The 15,495-nt window shown below is 46.9% G+C and overlaps 1 pseudogene; it reads left to right on the top strand.

Moving 5' to 3' along the window:
• The first annotated feature begins 11,029 nt into the window (after nt 1-11,029).
• Nucleotides 11,030-13,970, top strand: LOC147293522 (clathrin light chain 1 pseudogene; annotated as a pseudogene).
• The last annotated feature ends 1,525 nt before the right edge of the window (nt 13,971-15,495 follow it).

The raw sequence follows: 15,495 nt of genomic DNA, 5'->3' as shown, positions 1-15,495 counted from the left end.
GACGTACTTCATTGTCGTCAAGCGGCCGTCAGCCTACAACATCATTCTGGGCAGACCGGCTCTGGTCGACCTTGACTGCATCGTCCATTACGCCAACCTCCTTATCAAATGTCCGGTGGGCGACGACTGCATCGTCATTCAGGGAGACCAGTGCTCGGCTCGGTCTTGCTACGCCGCTTCGATCAAGCAGAAGGGTCAGCTGCCGAACTCACAGGAACTCGACTCCATCGCTGATTCGGGCAGGTGGCCGAGGGCGGAGACATTCGATTTCACTTCCGAGCCGAACCCAGAATCTCGGCCCCTTCCCGCCGAGGCCTGGGAGGAAGTGCCGATCTCGGCCGAGACACCGGATCGGCTCGTCCGAGTGGGGACTCAGATCAGCCCCGAGCAACGTTCTGCCATCATTAACTTCCTCCGTGCCAATGCGGAAGTGTTCGCCTGGTCTTACGATGACATGCCAGGCATATCGTCTGACGTGATCACCCACAGGCTGAACACCGATCCGGGATGCAAACCGGTCCGTCAGAAGAGGAGGTCATACGATCCGGTCCGATACGCTGCCATGGCTGAAGAGGTAACCAAGTTGCAAAACAACGGATTCATCCGGGAGGTCAATTATCCCGACTAGCTTGCCAACGTGGTCATGGTGAAGAAGAACAACGGAAAGTGGAGGATGTGCGTGGACTTCACCGATCTGAACAGGGCTTGTCCCAAGGATAGTTTTCCCTTGCCCAGAATAGATCAGCTCGTCGATGCAACGGCAGGACATCAGCTCCTCAGCTTCATGGACGCCTATTCTGGATACAACCAGATCCTGATGCATAAGTCCGATCAGGAAGGCACATCTTTCATAACGGATCGCGGCATGTACTGTTACAAGGTCATGCCCTTCGGCCTCAAAAACGCCGGAGCCACCTACCAAAGGCTGGTCAACCACATGTTCAGATCTTCCATCGGCAAATCCGTAGAGGTTTACGTGGATGACATGTTGGTCAAAAGCATCAAGGCGGACGATCACGTCAGGGACCTCTCAGACATGTTCGGAGTCCTGAAGGAGTATCAGATGCGGCTGAACCCAGCCAAATGTGTCTTTGGGGTTCGGTCAGGAAAGTTCCTTGGCTACCTGGTCAGCCAACGGGGGATTGAGGCCAACCCGGAGAAGATCCAGGCCTTGATCAACATGAAGTCTCCAAAGACACGCAAGGAAATCCAGAGTCTGACTGGAAGAATCGCCGCCCTGAACCGGTTCATCTCAAAATCCACCGACCGGTGCCTCCCTTTCTTCAAAGCCTTAAGGGGAGCAGGGAAGGGCATAGAATGGACCCCCCAATGCGAGCAGGCTTTTCAAGATCTGAAAAGGCACATGGGGGAACCTCCCATCTTATCCAAACCAGAAGAAGGTGAAGAACTTTTTCTCTACCTCTCTGTCTCTGACTCGGCTCTCAGCTCAGTTCTAGTGAGAGAGGTCGGCGGTGTACAACACCCCGTCTTCTATACGAGCCGAGCTCTCGCCGATGCCGAGACCAGGTATCCAAAGTTCGAGAAGATGGCTCTCGCCCTGGTCAGCTCGGCTCGGAAACTGAGACCCTACTTCCAGGCTCATTCAATCGTTGTCTTGACGGATCAGCCGCTCAGACAAATCCTGGCAAAACCCGAGACTTCGGGTCGGCTCATCAAGTGGTCAATCGAGCTCGGCGAGTTTGACATCATCTACCGTCCCAGGACGGCCATCAAAGGTCAAGCCATGTCGGACTTCATCTGTGAGTCGACCACCTCGACGGAGGATCCACCGCGCACCGACGCTATGCCAGCGGCGTCTGATCCGAACTCAAACGGCGATCACAGCCAGGTTGACCTCCTCACCTGGACCCTCTATGTGGACGGATCTTCCAACACCATGGGAAGTGGAGCCGGGCTTGTTCTGATCTCCCCAGAACAAGTTGTGATGGAGTATGCCCTTCGCTTCAGATTTCAAGCATCCAACAATGAAGCAGAGTATGAGGCTCTCATCGCCGGACTCAGACTGGCAAAGGAGCTCGGCGCAACCAAACTGAACATCTTCAGTGACTCCCAACTCATCGTCAATCAGATATTGGGAGAGTATGAGACTCGAGAACCTAGCATGACTGCCTATCTCGAGAAGACTCGTCTGCTGCTTGGGAACTTCCATGAGTACAAAATATCCCAAATCCCGAGGGCAGAGAACTGCAGAGCCGACGCCTTGGCACGTTTGGCTTCGGCCACAGACACCGGATCCGCTAGACACGTTCCAGTTGAAATCCTGGACAGACCTAGCACCGCCGAAAACGAAGTCACCGTCATGCAGACCGAGGCCGAGCCGAACTGGATGACGCCGATCATCAATTACTTGGTCTCCGGGATCCTTCCCCCGGAGAGAGACAAGGCACGTCTCATCAAGACGAGGTCGGCTCGGTTCAGCATGATCAATGGTCAGCTCTACAAAAGGAGTTTCTCCCTGCCCTACTTGCGGTGCGTCACTCCCCAAGAAGGTCAGGATGTGCTGAGAGAAATCCACGAGGGGATATGCGGAAACCATTCTGGAGGAAGAGCCCTTGCCTACAAGACAATCAGACAGGGTTACTTCTGGCCAACGCTGAACAAAGACGCGGATCATCTCTCTCGCGCTTGTCTCAGATGCCAGCAATTTGCCGCGGTCCCCCATCAACCTCCCCAGGTTCTGACCTCCATATCCAGCCCCTGGCCGTTCGCGCAGTGGGGACTCGATCTGATCGGTCCTATGCCGAAGGCGAAAGGGCAAGTCACCATGGCCGTAGTAGCAGTCGACTACTTCACCAAATGGGCCGAGGCCGAGCCCCTAGCCACAACCACAGCCGAACGAATGGAGACCTTCGTCTGGAAGAACATCATTTGCCGATTCGGCATGCCGCACACCATCATTGCGGACAATGGCAAACAGTTCGACTGCAAGAAGTTCAGGAGTTTTTGTTCGCGTCTGAACATCAACTTGCGCTTCACCGCGCCTTACCATCCGCAGTCAAACGGACAGGTCGAGGCCATCAACAAGATCATCAAGAAGACCCTCAAGACTAAGCTTGATAATGCTAAGGGGAATTGGCCTGAACTCTTGCCAGAGGTGCTTTGGTCTTATCGAACTTCCTATCGCAACTCGACGAAGGAAACACCCTATGCATTGGCGTTCGGAACTGACGCCGTCGTCCCGGTCGAAATGGGGACTCCTTCATTCCGGACCGGCACATACAATCCCGAGACCAATGACACCGGACTTCGGCTCGGCCTGGACATGATCGAGGAGAGGCGAACCGACGCAAATCTCTGCCGAGCCGCTTACCAGCAGAGGGTAGCCAAATACTACGATCAGAGGGTCAGACCCAGAAGCTTCAGATTGGGCAGTCTCGTCATGAAGAAGAATCCCATTGCCATCAAGGAGAGTTCGTTCGATCCGAACTGGACCGGACCATACAGAATCACAGGCATAGTCAAGCCTGGCACTTACAACTTGGCCACTCTGGCTGGGAAGCCTCTCAAGCATAGCTGGAACGCTGAACACTTGAAGACTTATTACCAGTAAAATGTAGTTAGGATCGGGGACTGTCCGACTTAACACCCATTCCAATCAATGAAGAGATGAACATATTTTGACTCATTTCTTCTTATTTTTTCAAAGCAAACACTGGGGACTCTACTCCTATACACTTCCAGCAAAGAGGAAAGATCTAAGTGTTTCCTTCGAAAAAATAGTAAACCCATGTGCCGAGCCGAAGTGCCATTTCCGGCCCGACGCTCGGTGCATTACAGACTCATCAGGTCTATAAACTCATGTGTCGAGCTGGCGCGCCATTTCCGGCCCGATGCTCGGCATATTACAGACTCATCAGGTCTATAAACTCATGTGTCGAGCTGGCGCGCCATTTCCGGCCCGATGCTCGACATATTACAGACTCATCAGGTCTATAAACTCATGTGTCGAGCTAGCGCGCCATTTCCGGCCCGATGCTCGACATATTACAGACTTATCAGGTCTATAAAAATCCCTGTCCGAGCCGAAGTGACTTCCTACAGTCCTAACGTTCAACAGGATATTTCTAAAAGAAAAATATACACTCCAACCAAAACTTTCATCGCGCATGCCGAGCCGATCTGAAAGTAGGTTTGAATATTTTTCTCAAAAAACTGCATTCCTAAATATCTCAATGGGTATGCCGAACCCATCCGGGATCACTAGGGTTGTTAAATTTTTACTTATCTTGGTTATGCTTATCAAGCTGATCCGAAGACAAGTTCTAATTTATCATTACCGTTCATCCTCATTGCAATCGGCATGCCAAGCCGATCTCAAAATGCCTCTGTTTTTAATATGTTTTTCATTTTTATCATTTTTCTTACTCATGTGTTATTAGTTATGTCTTTTGCTTAATTTCCGAGCTGAACTGACAACAACTTGTATCATAAAAAGAAAATACTGATAAATTAACAAACATAAAATCCAAATACATATTGTTCAAAAATCAAACCCGAGCCACACCTCGGCTCGGGGAGAAAAACAAAAACAAGATAACATAAAAAAACAAAATAAAGCCATCATGCAGATCGCTCGGCAGGGCCCTCCAGGATCGGCTCGATGGACTCCTCGGGCGTCTCCTCACTGAGCTGCACCACATCAACCCCGCCGATCTGCATCTCAGCATTGGGATCGGATTCAGGGACTGGGGGGATCGGGGTCGGCTCGCAGTCAGGCAGCGGAGGATCCTCCGGAGTCGGCTCGGCTTCGGTGGGGACTTGGCGATCGGGAGGAGGAAGCTCATCCTGCTGACTCCCCTGGGTATCCTCCTCACCATCGGACTCGCCGAGGAACGAGACATCCCAGTCCGGCCTCTTCGACCGGATCTCCTCCAGCAGCTCCTTGTACCCCTCGAACTGGGCATTGGCCAGTGCCTGCACGCTCGGCAATCCGGCCTGACGCCGAGACTCGACAGCCCTCCGCTCGGCAGCCTCGACGTCCCGCTGAAGGTCGTCAGCGAACTGGCCCAGCTCGGCCACCTTCTGCTCGGATGCAAGGAGCTCCTTTCCGAGCCGAGCAACGTCCACCTCTTTCTCGGCCAACTTGGACCGCAGACCCGCCGACCGATCGCGCTCGGCCTTCACCATCCGCTCGGCCTCCGCCAGCTTCTCCTTAAGCTCCTGGACACGCTCCCGAAGCCTCCCCATTGTCGCCTCGGCCTCGGTGGCGGCGTGGGCAGCTTCGAACTGCCTCATGGCGAGCTGCAAAAGAAACACATTTATCATTAGTCCGAACCGAGCGGATAGACGAAATCCGAGGTAAAAAAGACTTACCATCATAGCCTGGCGGGATGTGATCAGAGCCTGGTGGCTGAAGCTCGGCTCGCCATGACCGGTCCACAACCCCTCCTGCGCCTTCGCGGTCATCACGCGCTTAAGGCCCGAGACGAACGGCTCGACGCAGGGGTCGACCTCCACCATCTTCTGGGGCACCGAGCCAGAGGCTTCGGCATCCCCACCACCGGGTTCGGCCCGGGTTCTCTTCTCAGGACGAGCACCGGTCACCGGGCCCTTCCTTTTCTCTCCCTGCCGAGCCGGTCTCTTCACGGAAGGCCCGGGTCGGGCTACGGCGGCGGCAGGCGCTGGCACCGGGATCGGCTCGGCGGGCACCCGGCCTTCAGCTTTCTTTTGGGCGCTCTTCTGCGCCTTCCTCCTGAGCCGAGCCTCCAGATCCGCCGAACTCATACCTCTCTCGGCTCTTGGATTCCACCTGGGTACAAACCAGGAGATTCCACTCGACCTGATCTGGGTCTGTCCGAGCAAGAACCTGGTGGATAGGTATTCGGTCGGCGAGTCTCTGATCACGGCAATCTGATCCCTCAGCTCGCCTCTCAGCTTGTACTTGCCCCAGCTGACTGCAAAGATGAAACCAAAAGGAGTTAGCCACAAAATATACATACAAACATTACAAAGCATATACAAATTGCCCTCGGATCGGTCCCAGTCTTCCATTGCCCACCTGGGATTCTAAAAGCTCTCGGAACCCGGGCCGGAGTGGGTCTGCTCGGATCGGCAAATTCCCAATCCCCGGAGACAAAGAAGTATCTCCTTTTCCAAGTCTTTTGGGAGGAGGGATTCCCTGTGAATAGTGGCCCCGAGTACGCCTGCAGGTTGTAGAAGCCGAGCTCGGTATTCTTCGACCTCAGTGCGTATGAGCAGAACAGGATATCTTTATCCGGCTCGCATTTGTGCACCTTGTGCCACAAAATGTGCATGGACAGGATGATCCTGTACACGTTGGGATTCAACTGATGTGGCGCCGCGCCGATCATGGCCAACCAGTCCTGCAGGAATGGATGCAGGGGAAGCCGAACCCCGTTCTCAAACATTTCCGGGTACATGGTCACCCATCCCTTAGGAGGTCGGCTCGGCTTCTCCCCTTCCATCGGCAGTCTCATCCGCACGGCCTCGGGAACAGAGTACCGAGCCCTCAGATCCTCGAGATGAAACTCGGTCATCTCGTTTTGGATCTGATCGGCCTTCCACGCCAACTCCTCGTAAAAGTCCGGGTCGATCGGACTCCCTGTCACTTGCCGAGCCGAGGTCGACGCGTCGTGACCCCTGTCCCTTTCACTTGAGCCCGAGGTTAACCTGCTCGGGACGGTCACGATCGGCTCGACGTCAAGGGGCTCCTCGTCGTCGCCCTCGGCCGCCTCTTGTTCCCGGTCGGAACTCGGCGCTTCGAGGTTTTCCCGATCCTCTCGGGCTCGGCGCTCCTCGCCTGGGTTGCGATGCAATGCCGAGATGACCTCGTCCAACTCTTCGGACAACCCATCCCAACTTGCCTGGCCCGCGGGAGGACTTCGGCTCTGATCGGCATCACTGTCTCCATCAAACGCCTCCCCAGAGCCGAGCCGATCACTCGAATCGGATTCAGACATTGCTAAAACACCTTTTTTCCGTTTTTCTCTCACTTTTTGGATTGAAAAGTGTCTTTTTCAAGAACACCAAGAACAAACCCAGAAAAACCCGAAAAACACAAAAAAACTCAAAAGTGGACAGAATCACTTACTGGTTTTGTCCGGCCAAATCCCTCCGCCCCAAACACCCTCGGAATCACCTCGCCTATCGCCGTACCCGGTCGATGTTGGGATCGGACTACCACTCGAACGGCGGTGAGAGAGAAGATTTCACGGTGAGAGAGAGAGTTTTGCAGGAGAGAGAGAGGGTTTCTGAAAAATATGGGAGGGAAGAGAGAGAAAGGGACCTTTTATATCCCATGCAAATCCGATCTCAACCCTTCATTTCTGGCGCTTCACATGCCAGATCTTGACACCTGTCAAGCATTCAAAAATACCCATAATGAGGTGACCCTTACGTTCCCCCATGCAGAAATCAAACGTCCCTTCACCTGCCCCTGAGATATTTTGGCCAATCACAAGTCGTCATGTGTTCGGATCTTCGAGAACATAGATTTGTAGGGTTCGGCTCGGATCAAACAAAATGCTATCTTTGGGAAAATCCTTACATCTCAACTTCCCATCCACCACTGTCTGTTCGGATCGGAAGTTGGGGGACTCCTGTTTGTGGGAAAATCCACATCGATCCGAATAGCCAATCACAGCTCGACACGTGGCTGGTCAACACCCACCTCGGAGTTGACTTTCTATGGTCAAACTTTGACCTCCACATCATCACTGGTCAGCATTTCCTCTGCCAGCTCAGATCGAATTTCCACGCCGGGCCCACCATGTTCGGTCCGAGCCGAACCGATGATCTTTCAATGGATCGAGTGTCCATCTCACCACGGTCATTCCGGTTCGGCTCGGCTCGGCACAGGGCACGGTCTCTTTTCGAGTTCTGGCGTCGACCAGTTAGGGCTCGGAAGGATCCCAGTCTACTGGATCGGCTCGGTCTTGAATCCCATGCCCGATCCGATCACACATGGACTTTATGTCTACGCATAAGAACATGTGCTTGTATCGGCTCGGCTCGGCTCTCCGCCGCCATTCCCGGGAAGATCACGCTGGGACGAACCGCCACACTTAAATGCACCTGACACAAATCTTCTGACAGAGGGGATATCAGGCTTGCATTCATGACTACTGGAGCAGTCTACCTGAACCTTCCAGCCTTGCATTTAATGGAGCATTCAATGCAGCATTGAATGCTGAAGAAGCAGGCAGCTGAGCATGCAACTAGGTCTGACCAGGTACGTGGGTCTCTGGCAACCATTCATTCACATGCAGGTATCTTACTCATTAAGGTTTCCTTTGCTTATATATCTCAAGTCATATGTGCAAAAACAAGGACTACGCATCTACACACAAAACACTTATACAAAATTTCCACTCTCCCAAGAGCATATCCAACTTGCTGAGAATAACCCAGAACATTTGCCTTGTTCTTCCCATTCTCCCAAGTTCTTCCTTTGTTCTTCCTCATCCACCATCAAACACCATCACTGACTTCATCATCGGAGCGTGTTTGGCTGGTACCACACCGGTCCATCTCCCTTGACCTTGTTTCTCTTGCAGGAAGATCTCAACCAGCATCCACTTCATCATCTAGCAAAGCACCTGATCAGCCAGATCAGCTTATCTAAGTTGTTGCATCTACCTTACGAGAATTTGCATCAACACATAGTTTGAAAACCAAAAAATATCCATGGAAATATCGACATGGGCTCTTTGTAAATGGATCATTTAAATAAACTTGTTTAAGAGATTCTTTTTAGGGCCCACTCCACGTTGTGTTTCAACAATACCGCCTATTTTTTGGGATTTCGTTCAAATATAATTCCTGCAAAAATTTAATAAGAACAATGCTTAGATCATGAAGTTTGTTTGAAGACCATATTGTCCTCCAGATACACGAGTAAGATATTTTATTACCCCAAGGGGGCTATGGAATATCCCCTTACTTCAGCAACATTTCTGGCCGCAGGAGGTAGAGACGATCATCAGTCTTTCTCTCGGTAGGCTTCAGCAACCAGATAGACTGTACGTTTTGGCATTATACAAAGGATGTGAGATATAGTGTACGAAGTGGTTACTGGCTTGATCGGCAGTCACCTAATGCAATGGACGGTAGGGTTTCCAGGCTGCAACTGTTACATCGATTTTGGAAAGGTATATGGCAGTTAAACATTCCGGGTAAAATCAAGCCATTCTTATGGAGGTGCTGTCTTGAAGTGCTACCATGTGGGGTGGGTTTGTTTAAGAGAAATTTGGTTCAATCTCCAGACTGCCCTCGATGCCATTCTGCCTATGAGATAGTTTTTCATGGAGTATGGAATTGTCCCGTAGCACAACGGGTGTGGGCTCTCTCAGCTTTCAGCGAAGTTGTGGGATTGATGGTGGATGGAAAGTTCATAAGTCTACTGGAATATGCGCAGGCAGTCCTCACAAAGGAGGAACTGACTCTCTTAGCTTATCTCTGTTGGGGTATGTGGAACTCTAGAAATGAATAGGTGTTTAATAATATTGAGGAATGGCCTAAGAATGTTTATGAACGGCTGGTCTCTTATGCTGCGGAGTATATATGAGCGTGCAAATACTGTCCTGGACCACCCACTTGTGACTGTACGTACCTTCTCAGGGTCATTGGGAGGCGCCGCCGATGGGTTGGGTGAAACTCAACATTGATGGAGCCACAGGGAGTGGTGCGGAACGACGAGGGCTGGGGGTGGTTATCCGAGACAGCGAGGGTGTTCTGCTCCTTGCAGCGGCCAAATTGGTTTTCGCTCATCTTGTTGCTCATACAACAGAACTCAAGGCTGCTTTGGTTGGGTTACAGTTGGCTGCAGATATGGGATTTCAAAGCGTGATTCTTGAGCTTGATGCTCAAGGTGTGGTGCAGGATGTGAATTATGTTTGGCTGCGGATGGTGCGCTTGTTAAAGATGTCAAAGTGCTTTTGAAAACTTCCCTCGCAGCTTGCTGCCAATTTCGACAACGAGATGGTAACATAGTGGCGCATGCCCTGGCAAAGCATGCACTCTCTTGTTTAAATTTCAATTGTTGGCTTGACTCTGAGTCTGGGCCTTCTTGTTTTCAAAAACTTTTGTTTGCAGATTTAATCCATGAACAAATGTCAAGCGTCTTTAATCAAAAAAAAAAGAAGACCATATTGTCTTAAAAAATTGTCACCCATTGGTTTAATATAATAAGGAGAACAATTGCTCTAAAACTAACTAGTTAATAAATTAATACAAAGTTAAGTACTTTTTTAAGCCCATTACATAACTAATCTCATAATTCTAATCATCCATTTGTTAAGTGCCACTTCAAATATCATCATTATTTGAAGGGGTTGGAAGTATAGCTTCTTTTTTTTTTTTTTTTTTTTTTTTTTTGACATGATTGAACCTTCTCAGGCGTTTCCTGCTTATGAACTGTAAAAAGCGTTTGTACATTGGGAAGAGACCATGTGTAAAAAACGTTTCCTGCTAGGAAGTCTCATGTGTAAAAATTACCTACGCTCGTTGTAATTTACTTCTGAGTAAATGTAGGAACTTTTTTTATCATGAACCAGAAATTAAACAGCTCCAATTAGTTTAGTTTAAACTTTGATCACCTCTCTGTTGGAACGCTAGCTCATTTATTGGGGGTTTGGTGTATCACTTTCTTGTAGTGTTGATTACTCGTTTGTGAATGATAATGTGGATTTGAGTTTATCGAATTATAACAAGTAAAATTATTTATCATTTGAAAATGTAAAGTAGTGTTTGGATGTTTAATTAAGCTAAGAAAATAAAATTCGGGTTTGGAGAGCTGTGGAGTGTTTGAGATAGTAAACAAAGAGAAAAACGCCACGGTGTCAGACAGCTCGATCTGTTCCCCATTCCATGAAGAAATAATAAATATGGTTTCCCAACACGTTGCAATTGAGAGAGAAAAAGACTCATCATCCACCCTCTGGATCCGAACACACCATTAATCTCTCTCATTCCTCCCTCAGAAAAACACAATCACGCACACACTCCAACAACCCATTCAACTCCATCCACTTCAATAATCTCAAACCCAATGTCGTCCTTTGACGACGATGGTTACATGGGCTACGACGATTTCTCCTCCTCCCCCGCAGCCGACCCTCCTCCGCCGCCGCCGCCTCCGCCTCTCCACTCAGATTTCCAGGACGACGTCGTCCTGCCTCCCAATGACAACCAGAACAACGACCAGCAGCCCTCCCCCGACGCCTACGGGTTTGGCATATCCTCCGCCCCCAACCCCGACTACGTGTCCCCTTTTGATTCGGAGCTGCCCGAGGACAATGGCTTAGGCGTAGGTGGTGTTGGTGGTGGTGATGATGATGATGATGACATTTTCGTGTCGGATGATGGGCCGGTGCTGCCGCCGCCGGAGGAGATGCGAGAGGAAGGCTTTGCTCGCCGCGAGTGGCGTCGGTGAGCTGATCCAAATCGATCTTGGTTGATTTTCTGGTGTTTGCATAATGTGTCTTATATATGTTTATGTAGATTTAATGGTTGGAATTAATTTACTTGCAAATTTACTCTAGCCATGACATTACATTTTATGGTTCAAGTGCATGCATGGGCATGAGGTTCACAAACTACTTGCATTAGATTTTTGTGTGTTTATATATGTGTTCATTACAGTTAGGGTCTTTTTTTTTTTTTTTGAAAGTATTGGATCTGAATTAATGTTGATGATCTTGTCCCTGTATTTGGGGAATTGGGTTCTCCATGTGGATCATATTTGTTGTCTATGTGGTTCAGATTCACAGTCTTCCGTTGGCTGTCTGGCATGGGAACATGAACATTGACCTATATATATCGATTACTTCTATTTATGTATTTCGCATTGATAAAAATCAGAAGTGTAAAACATTTGGTAGAAACTTAGAATTAACTAATTAAGCTGCACTTGTGAATGTCGTCCATTTAGCTGATGGCAACCATTGTTAAGGGAATTAATGGCTTGTCCCAGACCATTAAGCTAATCACGTAAGATGGGTTGCAATGAAGCCTGCAATGCTCTTTAATAGGAAACCCAGCATTGACTTGAAGCAACACATGCTTTTCATCTGTTATCTATTTTGCATATATTTTCCTATGAGCTCAAGTTGTTGAAGGCTTTGGCAGTATCCACTTTCTGATAATGTCTATGTACGTTATGATCAATTTATTTAATTTGAATATTAGATAGGAACTTGAAGTTGTTGAATTGCCAAATTGACTCCTTATTAGCTGGTTTATGTTGCTTCTCTCGGGCAATATGGGGTAGAAGCTCTAGTTTTAAGCATACTAAGACCAAAGATTTGTCTGCTTGTCAAGACATTAGATGTTGCTTTGGTCAATTTGATGGTAAATGCTTACTTTCATTGATGTTACTGCAAGACCTATTTTAAATTGACTTCAAACCGTGATTTAATTTTATCCTTTCACTGGAGTAGTCATATATATCTACCAAATCCCCTGTATTGGTTTTCCATATTTTACTACCGCGTATATAGTTTAATTGTGGCATTGTTTGCTGCTAGACTGAAACCTTATAAGCTGTTGTAAAACTTCTATCCACTATATATAATTTCCTTTTTGTTTTAGTTGTTTGCTGTGTTCTTGTAAATTTGCATGAGGCCTGGAGACATTAAAGCTTCATTTTTTAGTTTCTTCAGAACCAATTTTCCTATAATATATTGTTATTTTGAGGTAATTGAAACTTACAAATTATTTGTGGGAATGAAATAGGTTTTTAACGTAGATGTAGACCAAGTTTTCTTTCTTTTTTTTTTAGGCAATGCGATCTGTACAACTAATTTCTAGTGAATCTTCTCACCTTATGCGTTTTGTTTACCTTCTATATATATAGAGTTTCAATTTGAATATTGAAATTCCTTGTACAATTAGCTAAGACATAGTGAAATCCTAGATTTCTGCATTATTGTAAATGATTGAAAGAGTGAAGGGTTGTTAGTTTGCGTGATCTTAATTACAAATTAATATTGGAAAGAAAAGAGTGTTTAAAAATCATATTTTTTACTTATTTTCCATTGTTTGTATCTTTATTGAATTTCATTTAAGGCATTACAATTTTAGGTTTGACCTTAATTTTGACGGTTAATTTTGCAGTCAAAATGCCATCCATCTTGAGGAAAAGGAGAAAAGAGAGAGAGAGCAACGGAACCAGATTATCAACGAAGCTGAAGAGTTTAAACGAGCTTTCTATGAGAAAAGGAAGCTCAATTGTGAAACTAACAAGGCTAATAACAGAGAAAGGGAGAAGGTAGTACTTCTAAAAGGCATCATTCTCTACTTCCTCTCTAAACTAATTATCTCTCTCTTTCTCTAAGAAACACAACACACGCGCGCGCGCATACACTTTACACATGCACAAGTGGCACAACCATCTTCCATGCTTCATAGTAACATAAATGAATGCGACTTTGCAGCTGTACCTGGCCAACCAAGAGAAGTTCCACAAAGAAGCTGACAAACATTATTGGAAAGCAATAGCAGAGCTCATTCCTCGGGAGGTCCCTAATATTGAGAAGAAGAGAGGAAAGAAAGATCCTGACAAGAAGCCGTCAATTGTGGTAATCCAGGGTCCAAAACCTGGGAAACCAACTGATCTTGCAAGAATGAGGCAAATTTTCATCAAACTGAAACAGAACCCTCCGCCACACATGATGCCTCCCCCACCCACCAAAGATGGCAAAGATGGAAAGGATGGGAAGGATGCAAAGGAAGGAAAGGATGAAAAGAAGGACGTGAAGGATGCAAAGGAAGGAAAGGATGCCAAGAATGGAAAAACTAATTCACCAATTGCAACTGGTACTGCAGCTGCAAGCACACCTGTTTCACCTACCAAAGATGTTACTGCTAATGGTACTCCTGACTCATCAAAACCAGAGGCTCCTGCTGAACCCAAGGATGAGCAACCTGCCAAACCTGAGGAACCTCAGGGTGAGAAACCTGCTGAAACCGGGCCAACGCCTGCCGAGTGACAACTCGTCATATTTTTTTGTTTGTAATTCTTTCATTTTCATTTATTCAGTCTTCTGCTTACAATTCATTACGAAGAATAAGCACAAGTATATGTTGATGCTCCAAAGTCTGCAGCATGGAGTCTACAGACCGCATAGATTTCTTCCTAACTTCCTTTAGGGTTTTGTAGGCTAGATTTGTCAGCCAAACTACTTTATTCAGTTCATATATTGTTTGGACATTCATGATTTAGCTATTTGAAATTTCATATGTTCTTTATTTGTTTGTTGGTATGCGTATGCCTCACTATGCATTCTTCTCTTTTTGTTGTATGTCTCTAGGCATGAGGAGCTTATATTTACTATGGAAAATTTGGGGGAACCTAAAATAGCCTGAGGACAATTGGTCCAATCTTAGTTTCATTAATCTTTAATCAACATGAAGAAATTTGAAAACTTAGCCAAAATATGTACCATTTGAAAACTTTTAGTCCCTTTATTAGAGTTCTAGAAATTAAATCATGACTAGTGATGAGTTCTACTCAAGTAGTGTTCAAAACAATTACGGGAATTCGAGATCTTCTCAAGGGGAGGTTAAGCACTGTTAGATGGTTAAATTTTTAAAAATATAAAAAAGGTCAAGAGTCTTTGTTAGTATGTGAAGACTAGAATACGTTAATTAGAATTAAATGTATATTAGCTGCTGTAATTAATTATTTGTATGATAGTTGTAATCAACTATTAATATAGTTGACTTTCATATTTTTCTTATTAGAACTATTGTAATATGTTTATATTCTATTTGAAAGGTAAAATTATTCTGCCCAATTTTAACTGTCTTTAATGCAAACTAAAAGGGAAATTAGCGAAAAACTACAAAAATTGTAGTGAATTTCAATTTAAGATCCATGTAAAAGTCTTATTTACTTTTATGCCACATGGGTGGCTTAAAAACAATTATTTTTTTCAAGGTCGATGCTTTGTTAGTTTTTTTTTAAGAACTATTGAGTTGCACACTTGCACTTTACTTTGTAATTTTTATTGAGTTACATTTATTTGATAGAGTTACATTTAAATCATCTCATTTAATATTGTTTTAGGGTTTATTTAATTCTTTTATTTTCATTTTTGCTTTAAAAAACAATTGATCATCCTCTCTCCCATCGTTGTCCACTTCTTCTCCAGCCATGGCAGATCTGCCTTGGCTCCCATCACCCACTAGTACACCTCAGCCACCCCACCAGAACCAACCACCCTGTATGCCTAGTCCATCAACATCTCGTTCACCACCTCCGCCGACACCGCTCTTGCCGCGCCGCCAAGCACCAAAGACACTGCCACCGTGCACCGCCTCCGTCCTGGTCAGCGGAGGCAGTGAGATTTGCGGCGTGATCACCTGGTTCTTCAACGACATGAAGGCGTACAGCCGGTCGTAGTACTTGGGTGACTGGAGTCATGGCAGATCTGCACGGCTGGAGAAGAAGTTGAGAACGATGGGAGAGAGGATGAGTTCAAAAACTAAAAATAAAAGACCCAAAAAAGAAAA

Source organism: Dryas octopetala, chromosome 2 (genome assembly GCF_963921425.1).
Source record: "Dryas octopetala chromosome 2, drDryOcto1.1, whole genome shotgun sequence".
Lineage (NCBI taxonomy): Eukaryota > Viridiplantae > Streptophyta > Magnoliopsida > Rosales > Rosaceae > Dryas > Dryas octopetala.
The sequence above is the reverse complement of the archived record's forward strand: the minus strand, read 5'-3'. Positions and strand labels throughout refer to the sequence as shown.